Genomic DNA, 16,383 nt, shown 5'->3' with positions numbered 1-16,383 from the left:
CAAATTGGAAGCCATGCACTCTCAAGCCAAGACTGAAATAGCTGGTCAAGAGGAGAAGGTTAACACCTGCACCACACCACATGCAGCACATAACACTCCAAAACACCCACCATCACAGCTCTAACATAGAAGCACAAACCACACACCCACCTTTGTGGAGGCTCTCAATATAAATCTACCCAAACAGCAGAGACCTCCAAGGCAGAATCACACTCAACCACTACAACACAGCACAAACCAGAAGACAAATTGCTCACCTACATAGTGTGCCCCTCAACTTAAGCTCGTAAGGCAAAGCAGCTTGCCCAACACACTAATCATAGGTGACTCAACAGTGAGGCACACTGATGTCCCACTCACTAGGTTGAATAAGGAGTAGGTAACAGTCAGCTGTCTATCAAGTGCCAGAATCAGACACATATCACATGCACTCAGGTCACTCCACAACAAGTACAAGTATAACTCTGTCACTGTCCATGTGGGTGTGAATGACCTGAGTCACACCTCCCTGGACTACATGAAAAGAGACATGGAGGAGCTCTGGGATTATGTGGCCAAGGCAGGTATGTCCCTAGCCCTGATCAGTATCCTACTGTCACCCAGAATGATACTGCTGTACAAGCAGAAAATGATTGACTTCAACAATTGGCTAAGTTTCTGGTGTCATTTTAAGGGAGTCTAGTATCTGTCTGCTTGGGATGACATGACAGACAGACCTCAATGCTTTGGCATAGATGGTCTGCATCTGTCACCCCTGGGTTTCCGCATACTGGCTAAGACTCTTGCCACACCTATAGTGCCTTTTTTAGGCAATGCTCGAAAGACCAAATTACCACTGTAACCGCTATAAATAAATGCAATCTGAGGGTCATGCTGCTCAATGCCAGAAGTCTAAGTCTCAAGATGCACTTGCTTGAAGCACTCATCAAAATGGAGAACATCAACATTTGTGCTGTAACAGACACCTGGTTTAAAGTAGCAGAAAGCACCCCTGCGCTACCAGGCTATAACTCATTCCACAACTTTCGGCCCAAGAACATGGACCAAAGCTCTAAAGGCAGTAGTGTCTCCATATTCATAAATGATATGCACACCTCCAGACTAGTAGCCCAGCATAATGCATCTGAGATACTTTAGGTACAACTAACATTGGGTAAGATGGCAATTCAGGTCGTAGCCTGCTATAGGTCCCCAACCATGTTGCAAGACTCTCACTCTACGTTCCTAAGCACCCTGGAAACTATTAGGGTCCAACCCAACATGCTCTTACTAGGTGACTTCAACTAACCCTCCATCAACTGGGAAAACTTCTCATGCATCAATACACTGGCCCAATGCTTCCTGGAATTCATCAATTCCAATGCCTTGGACTAGCTCATTCTTACCCCCACTAGAGGAAGCAATATCCTTGACCTAGTTATTACTAACATGGGCAACCGTTGTTCTACACCAGTAGTCAATTCCTCCCTGGTTAGATTCGACCACAAACTAATCACCATGGAAATCCACATCTCACCCATACCCCCGCAAAGGTAACCACCATGAAAAACCTCTCCAAAGCTGACTTTGGGCTCCTAAAAACAGAGGTGACTAACTTCACGGCAACCATGTAAATGGAAAATAGATGCATGACTGCCAAATCATACACCATTGCACTGTACAAACATGTACATAAATGCATGGAACTAGCCATACCCATCAGAACCAAGACACTCTCCTCCAAAAAAAGGAAGCCAATTTGGTCGACACCTATCATAAATAAACTCTACAATAGAAGGAAGAAACTGTTGCAGAAAAAGTTGAAGTCCCAAGACTGGAAAAACTCTCTTATTAGCCTCAATAAAACGTTGAGATCCTTCATCAAAACCTCTAAAGCCAGCTATGAAGACAGAATTGTGGCAGACACTAAAAATAACCACAAAGCCTTCTATAGTTATATCAAGAATCTCCATGGCAATACCCAGGTTTGCTCTGAGTTACTGCACAATGGTACCTCCTATACTGAGCCAGCAGATATTGCCAAGATAATGGCTGACAGATTCAGTGCCAACTTTACCCCTCTCTCCCTCCAAAGGACCAATCACAATACTGGAGTAATGGCAGGCACCCAGTATTATTGCAGCACAAGTTAAATCTGCATCATCCAAGGCCAATAATACAGCTTCCATGGGACCCAACAATATCCCTGGATGTGTTCTACATGAACTACAAAGTCAACTGGCACAACATCTGTGTGCCCTGTTCAGTCACAGCCTCACCTCAGGCTTTGTCCCTACTAAATTGTGCACTGCTACAGTCATCCCTCTCCATAAAGGAAGAGTGACTACAGACCCTGGAAATTATCTCCCCATTAGCCTGATGAGTCTGATATGTAAGGTTATGGAGAGCATCATCATAGACCTAATTAACAAGGATATAGGGAATCTCCAAACTCTAGATCTCACTCAGTTTGGTTTTTTGAATGGTAGATCATGCCTGCTCAACCTGGTTGACTTCTCTGAGTCAGTCAACAGAGCTGTGGATGAGGGCAAGGCAGTTCATACAGCCTACCTCAATCTGGCTAAGGCCTTTGATACCATTCCCCATCAGGGAATTATTGATAAACTCACCAAACTAGGCATCAATCCCTATATCACTAAATGGGATGCAAATTGGCTCACAGATAGAAAACACAGTGTGAAAGTAGTGGACTCCAAGTTAGACTGCTGATCAGTCACGAGTGGAGTCCCTCAGGGATTGGTCCTGGGTCCTCTCCCGTTTGGCATCAACTTCTCAGATGTCCACGCCAACACAGAGGGACTCTGGTTGACCAAGTTCATAGATGACTGCAAGCTGGGAGCCATTATTAACTCCCCAAGTGATGTAGACATCCTACAGAAAGGCCTCACAGAGACCAATGACTGGTGTTGAAACCGTGGCCTTAAGCTTAATGCCAAACAATGCGTTATCATCGTCTTTGGGAAAAACTCAGTTCCCACTAATTACCACATCGATGGAAGCCCACTGAACACTGTAGGCATTATAAGAGATCTGGGGACACAGGTTGATAGCAACCTCTTCTTCGACCACCACATTGCCACTGTGGTCAGAAAGTCCTTCTATGTGGCACATCTCATTACCAAGGGTTTTGCATCCAGGAAGAAAGAGGTCATAATCTCTCTCTACTCTTCCCTAATTAGGCAAGTCATCAAATATAATGTCCCACGTGGCATGTACCTCACTAGACACATGCAACAGCTGGAAAGGCCACAAAAGTACCTCACAAAGAGGATTCTAGGCCATAAACACATGGACAAACACACAAAACTCCAGCTATTATCTGTCTCATATCATCTACTAAAAGGCGATCTCTGCTTGACTTACAAAGCCATGTCTGACCCAGCTCTGTTAGAAATGCTACATCTAAAGAAATCCCAGTCCTTCCACATCACACTCTCCAGAGACCTCAACCTCATTACCACAATCAACAGGACATGCTGGAGGGACTGGTTCATAACCCAGAGACTGCCCATGCTCTGGAATAGATCTCCCATACATGTCCAGCAAAGCACCTCACTGGCCCTTTTCAAGAGAAATCTTGATGAATGGATGGGAAATAAAAAGTTCACCCCCGGAGATTACTCCAGTAGCTGTACTTGACAGACACACTGGGAACTAACTTTGGGTGGCATGATGCCAGGGCACTTCTATGGGCTAGGCTTGTAAAGGTCCAGGGCCATTATCCTAGTACACACCTATGAACCTGTGATATTGAGTACTTTATGATTTTTTTTTTACTTAGAAAGCATTGTGTTTTTTTTCCAGTTATGATAATTGTTTGTATAGGTACATAACCAAAGAGGCATTATACTCAATGCTCAGCCTAATGAGAGTTGAGTGCAGTAGAACAGGTTTTCAGTATTAGGCTAACTGCCTTTTCAGGCCATTTTAAGCCTAGCCATTTATGCCATTTGAGAATCAAACTCTGCACCTTCTGTCTATAAGGTAAACACACTAACCATTATGCCAACCCTGCAACCCTGTGAGTGCATCATAACCTTTACGCCCTTTGACCTGGACACTATGCCTTTAGATATAAACTGTGCACACTATGCCTTTAGGTAGAAACTGTGCAATAAAAAGTATTTCCTTACAATAGTGAACAAATGGTGATCAAAGGAAAGCTTGTTGTCTATACAGGATTGCCGATCCTTAACTACAGAAGTGCTGCTGACAATATGATACTTACAAGGAAAGTGATGACAAAGGAAAATATTTTATATTTCTTAACAGTTAGTTGCAGTCCATGGTTTTGACATAAGGTTTTTATTTGGGAAACGCTGACTTGGAGGACATTTTCGTCCTCTGGAGCGTTAATTATGGCACCAAATTTATAGTCATCTGCATGGTCAGCCATAAAATCTTAGGATTTGTTTTCACCTCAGAGAAGTAGATTCAAAAGCTGAGAGCCCCAAGGAATAAACACTGAGGTAAACCACTAATGATAGTTTTTTTGGAGGAAGTAAAGCTACCCACCCTAACTTCCTCTGTTTTATTCGTGAGACAATTAGCTACCCAACAAATTACATAGGGATTTATATTTAATAATATTAGTTATATTTAACTGGAAGAGTTTATTTATGATATTTTGAGTTTGGGATTTTGTCAAATGCCTTTGTGAGGTCTGGATTATTGGTTTGTATGGATTTACCCTCATCCATTGCTTCAGTAACCTCTTTGAAAGAATCATCCAGGTTAAGTAGGCAGGATCTGTCCTTGATGAACCCAGACTAGCTTGGGTCAAGAATTTGTGTGCTACCTAGGTCCTTAATTATTAATTCCATAATGATTCTTTTCATAGCCTTAAAGATTAGTCTGAAGAAGCTTATAAGTGCATAATTACTGAGGTACATTGTCATCCCATATTTATGCTATGCCTTTTTGGAAGCTGATATTGAATAGCCTGTGTGGGAGGTTTGACAACTCCTGTTTCAGGCTGGCCAGTAGGCAGTCTGTGGTCCAATAGAAATAGTGTTCTTGGCCTTGGACAGTGTCTTAAGGATTTGTTCTTGGGAGATTTGAAGGTGTGCAGTCATCAATATGTGCTCTGGGAAATTATAGGGGTGTGTGTGTGTGTGTGTGTGTGTGTGTGTGTGTGTGTGTGTGTGTGTGTGTGTGTGTGTGTGTGTGTGTGTGTGTGTGTGGAGATACTTGGATCCTGCATCCCACAGTAGTTGTAATGTTAAGGGAAGAAATAGTGTTCTTGACCTTGGACAGTGTCGTAAGGATTTGTTCTTGGGAGATTTGAAGGTGTGCAGTCATCAATATGTGCTCTGGGAAATTATAGGGGGAGGGGAATAATGTTTGAGCTAAACTTGCCCCCAGTAGTTTGACTATACCCTCTGGGTCCAGGTTTGTAACATCCATTACTATAAGCTCTGTTCAGTGTTGGGAATTATGTCTGAGATTTCTAAGATAGTTCTAAGATAGCTAAATAAGGATTTATGGTTATGCTTCATCTGAGTGGCTAGTTTTACCTTATAGTTGGCTTTGGTTGATTTGATCAGGGTACAAGGTTCCCTATTAAGTTTAACAATCGCATTATTTATAACGTGAGAGTTTAACATACTTTTGCATGCAATGAGTTTTATTCTTCCTTTATTAAAGACCCTATTTATATTTGATTTAAATCATGGGGATATATTTTTAATTTGATTTGTTTTTTTAGTTCACAGGGGAACAGTTGCATTTAAGCAATTATTTACATGTGCATTTACTTTGCCAGAATAGGATTCTGCATAACCATTAGGGTCATCAAGTTGAAAGGACATTTTGAATTCAGACAGGTCATCTCTCAGTTTTAGTTTATTAGTCTTAATGTAATATCTGAATACTCACTTATAGGAATATATTTTGTGTGTGTGTGTGTGTGTGTGTGTGTGTGTGTGTGTGTGTGTGTGTGTGTGTGTGTGTGTGTGTGTGGAGATACTTGGATCTTGCTTCACACTGTAGTTATAATGCTAAGGGAAGAAACTGATTGTAGTAAACAAGAACATCATGATATGAGCCATATTTTGGATATGATCCTTGGTTTCCTTAATTTTTTTGACTGTTGACTTTGTGATTATTATTATGATGTGAACAATTTAGACAGCGTAAAGTCTACACATTTAATGTTAATATTTTAACTATGAATACATTTTTAATTTATCTTGTCTTTTTGCAAGCATGTGCGTGTGAAATGAACAGTTTTTAGCTGTAAAATCTGAATTAAAAGTTTTAAATTAAATCCAAATCTATGTGATCATTTTACAAGTAAGAATAAAAGTGTGCATGCTGAGAGATTTGAATGGTGTTTTTGGTGACTGAGTTGAGTAAGTAATCAGATATTGGCAAGGCTGGGGATGACCTACTCCATTACCCTGCCTAGAACTAATGCAGCTGAGTAAGGCTTAGCTGTTAATGAGCTGCTCCTGTAAGGCAGGGTTTATTCCCATAGCCTTCATTTGTCTGCTGTGTCCCTATTAAAAAAGTGACTCTAAAAAAGTCACTTTATCAGAAAATGCTCCTGGGCTGCCACTGTAAAGGGAAACTTGCGTCCAGTGGGCTGTTTCAAGTTGTTTGCAAATGTATTACACATTTGTCTTTTGAATTCCTCCACCCTTCACATATCTGCTAATTATTGCTTCACAATATGCAATTTGACATAAGAATCCCAGCACATATCTTGTAGTTTAATGGTTAGTTCGATGCAGCTTCAAATAGTGGGGGCTTCAAGGGAAGATAAGTTTACTGATGTTCATGCTACATCTATTTGCAGTGTGAGAATGCTTTGTTTTTGTTTAGCAAATTGCTGTCAGATTTTGGCTGTAAAATCTGAGTTAAAAGTTTTAAAGTAAATCCAAATCTCTGATAATTCTAAAAGTAAAAATATAAAATGGTATACATGCTGACAGATTTGAACAGTGTTTTTTAGTGACTGGGAAGAAAAGGATGAGATATTGGCATGGCTAGGGGAAGGTGGCCTGGTCCATTGTCATGCCAAGTACTCCATTTGACCATAATCCAACTATGTAATCATGTCATTGCCTTTTGCTCATATGTTTTTGTGACTATCTCTGTAATAAGCATACTTGCTTCTATGTAAATACTTGAAGTGACACCCTGATTGTGTTCCTTGACATTATAGTTTCTACCCAGTGTGCCTGAGTTGTGGTTCAAAGGGTTCTTTCAAACATACATTATAGTTTCTGCCCACTGTGTCTGAGTTGTGGTACAAAAGGGTCTTTCAAACAGACCATTTGCCCAGTTACAAAAATGTAATAAATAAATAATAATAATAATAAAATATCACCTGGAAACTGTTTTCCTCAACTACTTAATTTTTGTTTTCTATTTATAAGAGAAAGACTGGAGGGAAATATTATCAAAGATTACCACTAGAGTCGGACATCATGGTATAGTTCTCAGGACTGCTGCTGCCCAATTTAGGTGGTTGTTGATAACCTGCAGAATGCCAAAGAGCATTTTACCTAGGAATGCAAAGCTGATGGATGTAAGGTTGGGAACACTGTTTCTTTCCAGGAGTTGCTTTACGTTGTGTGTGTGCTGTATACCTCTTCAGAAGAATATCTGCTACTGTTCCTCTGTGTTCTTCCTCACTCCTCCTTCTAATTACAGTCTAATTACAGTCTTTGACTCTGTCTTTATTCTAACTTGCACACACTTTCTTTCTTTTACACTAATATAATTACAGTATACTAATACCCAAAACAGGCCTCTACTGTTTTCTGTCATGCTTTTACATGCTTTTCTCACTTTTGTTCCCCTATAAAACATTTTCTTCCAGGTAACCACTGATACATCTATTTCTTTCATACATGCTTTTACCTTTTATCTATACCACACTCTACATATATAGTATCCTAGTAGAATTCTTCTATATTTAAATACAACACCCAGTATAATCCTTTCACTTCCTGTGTTAGCCATCTTTGCATATTCTAACTAAAAATCTCACTAGATATGTTCGCTACTTTTAAAAGTCAAATCTGTCTGTGATCAACTACCTCATGTTTCAATAACTCATATATGTATGGAAGGTGCTTTGCATTATCTTCTCTCCGGGCCTTCACTGAAAATGGAAGAAACCCAGTTGACATTTCCTGGTAAACAAATAGAAAGAAATACTTAAATAATAAATGTATGGGATTGCTGCAAACATGCAACTTCATACCAAAAGCAGAAGTGAGTAGAAGTTTGTCCCACTTTTCTATATTATCTAGGTGTTTCTGAACTTCCTTTACAAATGAGGGGTGGATTCCAAAAAAGAGGAGGCTCAGAAGACCATCTTCATTCTCTTGGTAAAGAGTTAAGTAGCACCTAGACTGCTGGTCATTTGCAAGGATCCTGCAGCTCTCTATCATATTGTACATTATGCAGACAACGATGATGCTGATCTTTGAGAAGGCAAAGACCAGGGTCAATGGCTAAATATTCAGAGGCCCATCATTCAGCCCTTTGGATATTTGGTGCATCTTCAGGTAGGCCCCTCTGAAATTATAACTTATGCAAAGCAAATTTAGTGACAAGAAAGACAGTCTAGTGGATGCAGAGAGAACTGGGCTATGGGGTGTTGAAACCTTCTTAGGGACAGTTGCAGAGATCATGATGTCCAGTTTAGGAATCCGATCAGAGAGTGCACATGCTAGTGATCCAGAGCACACAACTGCCTTTGTCTGGAACAAAGGCTATTACATCCAGGCTCTTCAACATTGCCCCACTGACATGTTTAGACCACTGTAGGCTAAGCCTGCACATCTTTGTCAGTCTATGCTGGAGAGAGGAAATGTGGTTAGGACTCCACCTCCCACGCCATTGTGTGAGTTTTAAATATACTCTAAAACTGGGTCTTTAGGAGATGACTTTAGGAGATGACAGTGAGGAGACAGTCGTCTCCTCATCATTCAGGTCTGTCACAGCTGCGCTCATTGGAGGCTCTGTGTTTTGTCCTTTCCTAGACCATACAGGGCCTCTTTGGGAGGAATCTGACTCTGACAAGTACAATACTCACTTGCTACAGAAGCTAGATGGAATGACTGCAGATAGACAGATGAACTTGTTCTTGATTTTTTTTCAACATTGTCAGGCAATATTATCTCTGTTATGAATTTATGAGAAGGGAGACAGTAATAGATAAGCCCCTAGGGTATTTCTTTATTTTTTTTTCACATAATCAATTTGCACCTAAGACTGCAGTGTCTATAGGCAGGTTGACTGATCAGTCAAGAAAAGAAAATGTATGATGCCATGAGAGGTGCTGAAGTGCAAAACACAATTTCATTAAAATAAAGTAATGCTTTTTAACTGGCTGCTTCATAAACAGCCTTCATGTGCAGCACTGCATGCAGTCAATGATGTCAGCAGTGTTCTTCTCCTTAACAACCACGATGACTGACATTCTTGTTGCGCTGCTGTTTCTGTGTCACCATGTGGTTAAGTCTGATTCTCCTCCTACTTTCTATAACTTTGGCTTTTATTTTTGTGAAAAAATGGATATAATATATTAAGTACAAAAAGGAGAATGCAGCTATGAAATGCAAAATGCAATAGTTCTGCTGTAGTCTCGATTAAAATGCAACACTGACTATATTCCAAAGACAAAGCTCTTTTTTCAAAACGTGGCATTCAGTTATTTTAGGTTGATAAAACAGGTACCTGGTAATAAGGAACATGCCAACAGTAAATTTATAAGTTTAGTCCGGGAAATATGTCTTAAAATGATAAATAAATGTCACATAATACAGAGGTCAATGGTTTATTTGAGAGCCCTACTGTTTGTTGTCAGATAGTTGATCTATGCTCTAAATGTCATATTTAGAAGATCACCAGTGCCTTGGCATGGCGATTGTAAAAGAGTTTGAAAGTGAGTGCTGAATTTTCCTCACCTTTATCACTATTCTCCTAGTCTGTGCAGTTTCAATGTTGGGATATATATATATACATATATATATATATATATATATATATATATATATATATATATACATATTTTTTAGAGTCATGGGTCTTGCCCACAAATCTGGGGTACAGGAGGGGCTTTTCTCCTGAAATAAAAATGGTGGTTGGGAATGCAAACTTGGGAGTGTTGCTTTTTTGACTAGTGACCTCCCAAGAGTTTAGATGTTTTAGGTTTGAATTACTACACATTGATTAAACTAGGCATGATAATTCATAGGGGCCTGGCATACTTGCATTGATAAGTAAGTGTAAGAATTAATAAATAATATTCAATTCAGCAGTAAAAAGCAGAAGCAAAAACAAAATAAAATTGTTGTTTGGTTTTAAACACACTGATAATATGGGTACAAGTCACACATTAGTTGCTAACAAGAAGTACTGAAGGGTATCCGGGTCATGATGGAGCAGTCTATTCTTTAAGTTTCTCTAGCTCTTCAGGCATAAGTCAATGGAGGTTATTAAAAGCATCATGTTGAATAAACGGATTACATATTTTATGAGAAAAAAATACTGCATCACAGAAGCTCACATACCAGTCTGATTGAAAGCTCTGTCATACAATGCTGCAAGGTAGGTTTCAATGTTCTTTTTTTCCTACACTGATATCTCATTCATTAAGCAAAGCTGTAACACGCTAGGTATTATAGCATTTACTTGGACAGAAAAAGAAACACACAGAAAAAAAAGTAATTGTATGATGCATATGACATGGGCAAAAAATCTAGACCTGCTCATAACTTCCCTATGTGCTTAATTAGTGACAGTTTCAGTCCACACAATTGCATGATGAGGAAAAAATGTGAATAAATTGCAGATGGGCTCATATATTTAAACTTTCTCAGAGCTCATAATCCTCATATCCACATGGCATCCAATCTTTAAAACAATAACAAGCATAAGGAAAGTATATCCATTAAAAATAAGATGATTCAATCAGAGCAGTTAGTGTTTGAATGCAGAAGCTATAGCTCAGTCAACCTTTCCAAGTTGTAGATAATCACAAGTAATCACAGGTTATTATTTTCCAGTCATAAAACGAATACTTATAAATTCAGGACTTATCATCTTCAGGTATCCATCTCAATAAATTCATGGAGGCGGAACATCAGGATACCATCTGTGCAGCAAATGTAGCATTATGTACTTTACTGACTCCTTAGAGAGAATTTTCAAAAATCTTAGCATCACCTGGCAATACACACACTAGGACAGAGTAAACAGCTTATTCTTGGTTCGACTTGAAGACATTATTGTCAATGATGCAACAATCAGGCTGCAAGGGAAGAAAATAACAAAATGCCAGTTTAAAATTAGGGCCGCTAAATGGTTATGTCAGCATTAACAAGTAACTGTGACTGTCTCTGTGCCACAAAGACAGATGGTATATTCCAGGTGAAATACTTTGGGAAGACAATAATTCAGTTCTGACTCTATGACTTTCAGCTTATTATATGCCAACATATACAAGAAAAACATTTTTATTTTTCAGACTTCTTTTCTGGTGGTTTAAAATTGCTGTAGTAAAAAGCTGCACATAGTCAGATTTTTTTGTATTTGTTTATACAAACTTACATTATTAGGTTAAGTATGTCAAATATACGACTGCCAAAAATATACTGGATTAGGTCAAGGAAGCTTCCCATGCATGTCTGAACAGGTTTTATCATAATTTTTATGTTGTCCAATGAGCTGGTGATATTAATCGGTCTATTGTTATTGGTGTTTGTGAAAGGCCTGCCTTGCAATCTTGGCCTGTAACAGACAATGTATTTACAGCACATCGGGAACTAACATTTAGCCTGTAGAGGAAGGCAGGCAGCACTGTGCTGTACAGATAGCTGATATAAGATCACATAAAATGCAGCAAATATGGCAGGAGCCTGAATTAAGTTAGATTTAATTGGAAAAGTAACAAAATCATTAACAGAGTTCTTTTGCTATGAGGTATACTGTCAGGTAGATTTCGCATTAATCGCTTTGGTATTTTAACACTGAAGGCAACTGTAGCATGACATGCATTTCTTTTTCAAGTGCCATTGCTATGTAAATGTTTTTATGCATCTTCGCTGCTAATTACATGGGGAAGGACAGGATTTCTGTGGTAGTGGTACAGTGGTTGGGGATGGGAAGGACAGGATTTCTGTGGTAGTGGTACAGTGGTTGGGGGTGGGGAAGGACAGGATTTGTGTAGTAGTGGTACAGTGGTTGGGGATGGGAAAGACAGGATTTCTGTGGTAGTGGTACAGTGGTTGGGGATGGGGAAGGACAGGATTTGTGTGGTAGTGGTACAGTGGTTGGGGATGGGGAAGGACAGGATTTCTGTGGTAGTGATACAGTGGTTGGGGTGGGGAAGGACAGGATTTGTGTGGTAATGGTACAATGGTTAGGGATTGGGAAGGACAGGATTTGTGTGGTAGTGATACAGTGGTTGGGGATGGGGAAGGACAGGATTTCTGTGGTAGTGATACAGTGGTTGGGGATGGGGAAGGACAGGATTTGTGTGGTAGTGATACAGTGGTTAGGGATGGGGAAGGACAGGATTTCTGTGGCAGTGATACAGTGGTTGGGGATGGGGAAGGACAGGATTTGTGTGGTAGTGGTACAGTAGTTGGGGATGGGAAAGACAGGATTTCTGTGGTAGTGGTACAGTGGTTGGGGATGGGGAAGGACAGGATTTGTGTGGTAGTGGTACAGTGGTTGGGGATGGGGAAGGACAGGATTTCTGTGGTAGTGATACAGTGGTTGGGGTGGGGAAGGACAGGATTTCTGTGGTAGTGGTACAATGGTTGGGGATGGGGAAGGACAGGATTTCTGTGGTAGTGATACAGTGGTTGGGGATGGGGAAGGACAGGATTTCTGTGGTAGTGATACAGTGGTTGGGGATGGGGAAGGACAGGATTTGTGTGGTAGTGGTACAATGGATAGGGATGGGGAAGGACAGAATTTGTGTAGTAGTGATACAATGGCTGGGGATGGGGAAGGTCAAGATTTCTGTAGTAGTAGTAAAGTGGTTGGGGTGGAGAAGAACAGGATTTCTGTGGTAGTGGTACAGTGGTTGGGGGTAGGGCAGCCAACCTTAATATGGGGTCAAAATCTATTTACAGAGTCTGAGATTCTGGAATAAATGATATCAGTAATATTTTTAAAGTAAATGACATGTCAATTTAAGGAATATCCCTTGATTGGTAATCAATTTGTAGTGTTCAAAAATGCAGATATAAAAGTCTTGCAATGATTTGCTAGTAAAATAAGCTGCTTCATCAACATGGAATGTAGGGTCATATGATCATAGTAGGTTACTAGGCTAATAGCCCTGGGGCCCTTACAAGCCTAGCCAAGAGTTTATCCCCAAAAAAGAAACCTCAGTCAGTACCTGTCACCCCTGTAAGTGAGGAACAAAGGTAGAACCCCTGGGACAAATTTATGGTTTCCCATCCACTCATCAAGATTCGTTTGAAGAGGGCCAGTGAGGTACTTTGTTTGGCATGTATGGGAAGTCTATTCCAGAGACAGGGCAGTCTCTGAGAGACAAACCTGTCTTTCCAGCAGATTTTGTTGATGTCGCATATTAGATTTAGGCTATCAAGTGGGTAATGCACGAGGAGTTAGACTTATGGATATAGAGCATTTATAGTAGGGCAGGGTCTGATATTGCCTTGTAGGCAAGACACAGATCACCTCTGTATGATACTGAGTAGACTGATAGTGATTTAAGCCTGTCCACACAGGATAGGTGTTGGAGGGCATGGATTCTCTTTGTGAGGTATTTCTGTGGCCTTTCCAGTTGGGGCAGGTGTTTTGAGAGGTACATACCAAATGGGGCATTATACTCAATCATAGGTCTAATAAAGGAGGATTACAGAAAGGTAACAACCTCTTTTTTTCTGGATGCAATCCCTTTACTTACAAGATGAACCAAGTAAAAGGCTTTTCTGACCAAAGCTGCCACATGATGGTCAAATGTGAGATTGTTTTCAACCTGAGTACCCAGGTCTCTCACCACAGGTTGTGTGCTTAGGGGGTTGCTGTTGATGTGGTAATCAGTAGGAGCCATGTTTTTGCCGAATGGTACGATAATAAATTTTTTTGCATTTAACTTAAGGCCATGACTTTGGCAGAAGTTATTTGTAGCTGTGAGACCCTTTTGCAGTATGTTAACATCAATTGGGGAATCATTGACAGCACCCGACTTACAGTCATCCACAAACTTGGTCAGCCACAGGCCCTTTATCTTTTCCTGGACCTCTGAGAAGTATTTGCCAAACAGTAGGGGTCCCAGGACAGATCCCTGGGGAACACCACTAGTGGCAGGTCTGCCATCAGAGGTGGCAGCACCTATTTTGACCGTGTGGGTCCTATCTGTGAGCCTGTTGGTGATCCATCTGACTAGACAGGGATTAACACTAAGTTGTGTTAGCTCTTCGATGATGCCTGATTGGGGGATTGTGTTAAAGTCATTGGCCACGTCAAGGTAAGTTGTATGTCCTGACTTTCCCTCACCCAAGGCCTTGGTGACCGTCTCAAAGAAGTCATCTAGGTTCAATAGGCAAGATCTGCCCCTGACAAATCCGAATTGGGTGGGTTCAAGTGCTTGGAGATTGCCTATGTCCTTATTTATGAGATCCATAATAATACACTTCATGACTTTACAGATCAGACTTGTCAAGCTGATGGGGCAATAGTTTCCTGGGTCAGTAGTGGATGATGAAGGCAGTTCTCCACCCTGCTGGAATGAAGCCTGTAGTTAGGTTGTGGTTGAATAGGGTGCTCAATGGTGAAGCTAGTACTTGCTGGAGATGGTGCAGAATACAGCTTGGGATACTATCAGGTCCCATGGAAGCTGTGTTCTTTGCCTTGGATAGGGCCGTTAACCCTTGATCTACAGAGATGTGAGCTGTGGGACAAGTATTGGAGATATTGACTGGGCCTTTGTGGGGTGATATGGGGGTGAAGTTTGCTCTGAACCTATCAGCAGGCAGGTTGGCTAAGTCAGCAGAGTCAGTGTAAGTGGTACCATTAAGTACTATTTCAGAACAAACTTGGGCTTTGCCATTGAGGTTCCTAACATGACTGAAGAAGGCTTGTGGTTTTCCTTTGTTTTGTAGGCTAGTTTCAACTCATAATTGGCTTTTTAGGTTTTCACTAGTGATCTAATTTGTTTGTTGAGGCAAAGGAGGGAGTTTTTCCAATTTGCAGTGTCTTCCTTTTCACCCTTGGACAACAGTTAATTCCTTTTGTTGTAATGCCTGTTGATAGAGGTTGTCTACCAGACAGGTCTGTGTTTCCTTGAGGAGGAGATTTTAGTTCTGTTGGATATGGCTGAATCCATGCAGTTGGACAGGTCCTTGTATACTGCACTGGCATACTGTTCAACATAGTTGTCTGCATCATCTGGGGGTGTGAAGCTGCTGATACCCTAACTTAGGAGGTTGTAGTCAGCTTTTGAGAAGTTTTTTTAGCCTAGTTACAGCTGGGTAGGGGTTGGGTAGGATAGAAACTTTGAATGAGAAAGACCGATGATCTGATCTCACCAGAGAAGAACATACTATGTAAGCGGTGCAGCAGTCTCCCATGTTGGTGAGAACCAAGTCTAGTATGTTATCTCCCCTTGTGGGGGATAAGACCAGCTAATCTAGTGCATTAGAACTGGTGAAGTCAAGGAATCATTGGGTGAGTGCATTAGCGCAGGAATAGTTCACTCAGTCTATGGTGGGGTAGTTGAAGTCACCAAGGATCAGGGAGTTAGGGGGTACCTTGATGGAGTCAAGTAGGTCCAGGTAGGAGGTATGGGTATCCTGATACATGGAGGGGGATCTATAGTTGGCTATTACTTGGATGGGTGTCTTGCCAACTGTCAGTTGCACATGTAATGTAATTTTCTATATTTGCTGTTAACTATGCCCCAGTAAGTTTCTGCTGTTTGATTTTTATACAAAAAATGTAATTACCTAAGTGTGCAAATATCAAGCCTCACAAAAGATGCAAGCTAAAAATATCCACTAATACTTATTATAAATTACAAGAATAACCTAATACCTGTAGCAATAAAGCAAAATGGCAAATGAAGGAAAGTGCAAGAGACAAACACAGATTCCTACGAGAATGCCACAGATTTCAGCTGCAGATTGTGTAGATTTGTGTTTCCTCTTTTTTTTTTTGTACAAACTCTTACAAGTATGTACGGTTAAAGATGACAAGGACTATGATGTCATACCTTTTGGTAGCAGCACAATACATTATGTAGTGAAATGGGTCTACTTTGAAACATCTAAAACCCATAACATCTAATTTCATAACATTGAGACCTGAACATCTAAAACCCATAACATCGAATTTCATAACATCTAACACTACAAATCACAAGAAAATAACATCCCCACCACA

The sequence above is a fragment of the Protopterus annectens genome, chromosome 2.part1 (assembly GCF_019279795.1).
Source record: "Protopterus annectens isolate FY-2018-M chromosome 2.part1, PAN1.0, whole genome shotgun sequence".
Lineage (NCBI taxonomy): Eukaryota > Metazoa > Chordata > Ceratodontiformes > Protopteridae > Protopterus > Protopterus annectens.
This window is presented reverse-complemented; position numbering follows the sequence as displayed.